Here is a 6,173-nt window from a genome sequence, read left to right on the forward strand (position 1 = left end):
GATGGATGGATACATGTAGTCTTGTAGGTGAAGCAACCGATGGATGGATGGAAGAAAGACGAGCAAAATTCTTCGACGAAGAGACGAAGAACAAGGTGTATAAAAAAACACAACATATATGCATGTTGTAATCAGTCGTCGTAGCTTGGATTTGTATCTATCTATTCGTCGGTAGGTAGACACAGTCGATCGATAACCCCAAATATTGACAGTACCGTACGCCCATGTCCATCGACCACAAATACAGGAATAGCTAGGAAATAAAGAACAATATAATTAACCTACACTGATACGGAAGATATATATATCAGTTCAGTTATTCGGTAACCCATTTGCATTTGTGTTTTTCGAATCATATAATCCCTCCGTATTTTAATGTATGACGCCGTTGACTTTTTGATAAACGTTTGACCTTTCGTCTTATTCAAAAAATTTATGTAATTATCATTTATTTTATTGTGACTTGATTTATCATCAAATGTTCTTTAAGTATGACATAAGTATTTTTATATTTACATAAAAAATTTGAATAAGATGAATGGTCAAACGTTGATTAAAAAGTCAACGGCGTCATACATTAAAATACGGAGGGAGTATAAAATAAGGCACCATATGTAGAAATTAAGAATTTGCACAGGCAAATTATTTCACAACTAGCTACTTTATAAAAATCAATTTTCACTTACGACTCGTAAGGAAATGTATACCCGTGGAAAATTAATTTTCAGCTTTCTAGTTCTTTTAGTTGTATAAAGATTTAAAAATATTTTATAATTTAGTACGAAAACCACCTACGACATGCATGCATGTATAATTGTCAGTGTGTACATCTATTATATACTAAAAGTCCATTAAACTTCCTACAAACACTCCTAAACCACCATGTGGCTTCTATAAACGCTCCTATACCGACATGTGGCGCTCTAACAAATTATAGAAATTCTAAGGAAAAAGTAAAAATCCGACCATCGATTTTCACTTAATACGGTGGACCCACCGTTTCACACTATTAGATATCTATCTTGTAACAAGAAAAAAAAAATCACAAAACCCATCCGTATCCCCTCCATCACGTACATACCGTACATACGTTCCCCACCTTCTCTCTCTTTCTTTCCATTTATTTATAGGTAGCAAATTTTATATTAAAATAATAATATTAAATAATTAGAATTTCTTATAATATATTTGATTTTAATTATTCCATGTGTTGGAGTGTGTATATATATATATAAAAGAAATATATCATTTGCATATAAACTCATATCCTTTATATAATAACTAAATATTAATACATATCATGCAATCGTAAATGATCTACCCTCTCTCCTTACTCACTTTATTATCCTTATTTCTGGCTAGCAGCTTAGTATATAAATAATTAATATATAATTCTTATTATATAATAAAGATTTGTTAAGCAGATCCCCATAAAATATCATGCAGATCTATCCATTATACATCCTTTATAGTGTTTCTAGCTCATCACATGGCACATCTAATATATTATAAAAAGTACTATAAATGCTGCGAAAGAAACATTTAATCAATGTTTTTCATTTAAATAGATAAACCTATTATTTTCAACCATAAATCCTATCTATATAAAATTTTTAAATGAAAAACGTCTCCTCCCCTTCCTCCTCCTTCCTCTCATCTTACATTATTCTGGAAACATGCATATGTAAATTAAAACTACAATGTCAAACAAAAATTAGAAATTCAACTATTAAATAGTGTTTTGTCAAGAGACAGCATCCCTGCTTTTTTTTTCCATGTCATCCGAATTGACATAATAAAATATGAAATAATTGAAAAAAAAATCACATGCACTCATAATTTATATGAAATATGCCTTTTACCATGGAATCATTATTTTTTTACCATTAGATTTATCTTAATAGATAGACAAAAAGAGAAAAGGCCCAATCTCAACCCTCCTGTCCTATTACATTATGTCCATACATATGCATGTCTGCGCCCTCCCCCCTCATGCACGAGCACAACCTCGCCTCCTATTTTCCTTCTCTCCCATTGTCCTATTTTTATGCTTATTAATTAGATAGAAAACATATTTTGTGATAGCAATTTCTAAACAACTATACCACCTAAACTATTTTTTTATCTGTGCACCTCATTAGATTATTTGCAGTAAACTTTCATGAGTCGAATCCAAATTAACTACTACCTCTGTCCCAAAATGTAACTATTTTTAGCTATGAATCTGAATACATGTGTGTCCAGATTTATAGCTAAAAATGCTTACATTTTAGGACGGATGTAGTATATTTAACAAGTAAAAGAAATAAATTACTTTAGACCATATTTTGGAGGCTAGCTATTGGTCAGTCATAAATATTTAGGAAAAGCCACAAAGATTTTTAAACCATATGATTAACAACATGTTGCTTACATTACAACAATGTGAAACACTTTTAAGTAGTTAGATAACACATTTGTGGAAAATAACAAATACCGACGAAGAATATTTGTGGAGAAAACATACTTTGAAGTATGACAGTGCTATCCGGTTAATATTATGTTCTTATAAGTTTTTGAAACATGCAGACCACAATAGATGCCCGCGCGAATGCGCGGGCTACCTTCCTAGTTATATATATAATCATCATATTACAAGAGTATTCAAGATTAAGGAAATTTGATAACTCTCTCATACTACATTTACTCCGGTGATAAATTCGATGCATGCACCATCCCCACTATTCTCTAGCCAATTATAAACTAAGACATTGCATGTTGGTTGTAAAGAGTTATATGCACGAATGCATGCACCAATATCTCTATTTACTCATATGCACAGATAACAAATAGATTTTGAAATGATATAGATTTTGAAATGATGATCATTTAGGAATAACCTAAGAGTTATATGATGATCAATGGAAATAGAGGAAGTATTAGAAAAAAAATTGAAAAATGAATTGATATATGATTCTTAAAGCAACTTTTTATAATTTTTTTTTAGAAAACATATCGTTTAGTAGTTTGAAAAATGTGTAAAAACGAGAAATTAGAAGTTGAGAAATTGGAGAAAACAACACACACGCCCATGTCAAAATTTGCTGCTGGCACTGCTCCATACAGTGTCATGTAAATTAATGAGTAATAGTAATTAATGTATTAATCCTAGCTACCTAGCTCTAGTTGTTATATTTGTCGATTTTTGGTCAACTGTTTGAAACTAGATCGAGTTCTTTGATTACAACGTTTACCTGCAACAATACCGGCCTCTCTCCCACGCTGACAGTACTAGCTGTTTCATCATTGCCGGTATACATCACGCACGCACGTATATAAAAAATAAGGAATTGTGCGGGTTTTTTTTTTAAGGGCAGGAACTCAATTAAGTGAAGATTATAAGACCATATATTTGAACTTGGCTTATCGTTAGGGTATTTTTGCTAGATATATATATATATATATATATATTTGATTCTTTACCCGACCTTCCAATTGATTTAGTTTCTCAACTATTATGTAAAACCATGCATAATTGTTTTTTAATAGACGTTGTCCCGATTTCGAGGAAAGTTATATGTGGCTAGTGACATGTTTATATAGGTGGAATAAAATCTTTACAATCTCATGGGAATGTACGAGGAATTGGACTCCTCCCCCATCAATCCGAAATACTGCTTCTATTTCTAAAATATAATTAATACCATTGTACACGACGGTTTAACTATTCGTAAGACACACAAATAGTGAGATAAGTGGAATAATATAAGTATGTCAAAAGAGAGGCATGAGCAGGTTTATAGGCTGGTAGTGCTAGCAGCTCTTTTAGAAAGAAATTTAAATAAAAAATTCTAAATCCAATTAAGGAGACAAAAGGATCTATATGTCGACGCTTCGTCTGATCCTAACCCTTGGATACATACCTATCCAATGGCTAGGATGTCGCATTTTAGCTAAAGGAATAAGAGGTGCATGGCTCTTTTCTCCCTTGACATATATATATTGCCTCTCACTCTTAGCTTTTCTACGCCATTGATTCTAATCACTTGAGTGGATGTTCATCCGTTCTAGCTGGTTTTCTTCTCCTCCGCTCTCATCCTTTGGAAGCTTCTTGCATGCTAATGGTATGGCGAGAAATCAATGGAGGTCGGTTTCATAAAAAGCTGCCTTCTGAAAGCTTCACATATATGTGAGATCGATGGCGACAGCGATATATATCCATGTCTCCTCGTGTCTATGCTAAGCTTCTCATGATCGAATAACAAACGTACTAGCTAGCTACTAGTACACATCTTTATTTCTAAGCTTTTTCTTTGTGGAGATGAGAAAACATGCATGGTGGTACAATGTTAATGTTACTGCAGTACACTAGCAATTAATCGATCTCTTTTAAAGCATTAATGGTCCATGGTGTGTAATGCTGCTTCGTATAGATATATGTTGAGCATGTTTAATAGTAATATATTTGTCCTACAATATAATAATCTTTGCTATGAATATGAACAAATACATATCCAGATTCGTAGCTAAAAGTTATTATATATTTTGAATTGGGGGTAGTATGCTTTTCTTACTACTAGTTATATGATGCTGGTTTTTTTTTCCATCATCATACTTTGAGATGTATCTATGCATAAAAGGAAGCAACAAATATGTAATATTATAGGTTAGAATAGAATTACAAACTTATTTTCAATATATTCTAAACGATTTCTTTCCTATAGGTGTTTGTATTATTCAAGGGGTATATACCTCCTTCTAACTATCACTATGGGGTATATCTTATGTATATACCTCTCTATATCTTCCAAAGACTACAAAATTCTCGTCAATATCAATGATAAACTTGTCTTTTAATCAGATCAACCGGTTTAATATTTGTTACCTCTCAATTAGCTAGGTATACCTCTCCAAGGAGGATGGGACAAAACCTCTGGAATGATATTTATTCCCTAGCTCTTTGACAAAATCTTTCTGGAAATTAAATCTTAATTAAAGTAATAGCAAATGCGAAGGTTGAGTGAAAAACAAAACATTTTCTTGTTCATTTTTTATGGTAGTACAGCAGTACTGCAGATGTCCTAGCTAGCATATTAGCCAAGCTCTGCTCCTAATTGCTACTACTAGTTGCAATTAATCGTCTCTTTCAGGTTAGGAGAGGAGAGAGACCGTTTCTGTAACATTGATGGTGAACAAACATGTGATCCTATTTTTCCTAACCCCAAACCTAGCTAGCAAGCTACTTCAATTCTGCCTATATATTGATCTTAACACTCAAGCTAAAGATCATCACACACATATATATCTAGCTTGATCGATTGCAGTACTTGTTAATTGCTTAACTATGTTTAGTTTAGTCAGAATGACAGCTACTTAGATGCGTTTTTCTCGATTGCTACTGCAGCTATAGCTAGCCTACCGTCAGGGGTAATCTGTTCTTACATGTTTCCACGCCTTTAACATTATATGTTGTTTTCGCCGTTGACGCATGAGATGCATATGAGCAGGAATGCATGCCTCTGAAACTCTGAAAGTGACCATGAATATATGCTTGCAATCCATGGCGACAGCCTATCTTCTTGATTACATCTGCTGTATATGTTTGTCGTACGTCGTTTTCGATCGTTTCTGAAATCGGATCACATTTATACAGCGTCTTCTTCCATGAGAGATTGTCATGGCATTCACATTCATGTATTCATGGATTAACAGCAGGCTAGCTGCATGTTAACAAGCCTGGTTTATGGGATCATTTGGTTGTTTGTTGTGACGTGTCTACGCGTACGTTTAGAGCAAGTGATCAGGAGTGTTTTAACTAGGGACATGAGTGACGATCTAGTATTATGATTAATGGTACTTAATACTTACTGTATTTCCCATTTTATAACTTGTGGGTATGCATGTATGTTTAGCTGTGTACATTCTAGTTACGCAGAGGTCAGAAATATTATTAGTACAGTTAGTTTAATAAAGACTTCTATTATCTTTTTTTTAAAAAAGTAGCTGCATGTTAACACCTGAATTATTTTACTTTTGATCCTCTATGCTCCTGCTAATGTGGAAGGTAAGTTTTCAGATATCTGAATTTCTGAATGGTTCTGTTGGTGACAAGTCTTTGATTACTGCTTAGTGGAGATCAATCAAATTGGCAGGATATTATATATAATTTTTGGACTAATTAATTATCCCTGACC

Source organism: Oryza glaberrima, chromosome 8, assembly GCF_000147395.1.
Source record: "Oryza glaberrima chromosome 8, OglaRS2, whole genome shotgun sequence".
Classification (NCBI taxonomy): Eukaryota; Viridiplantae; Streptophyta; class Magnoliopsida; order Poales; family Poaceae; genus Oryza; species Oryza glaberrima.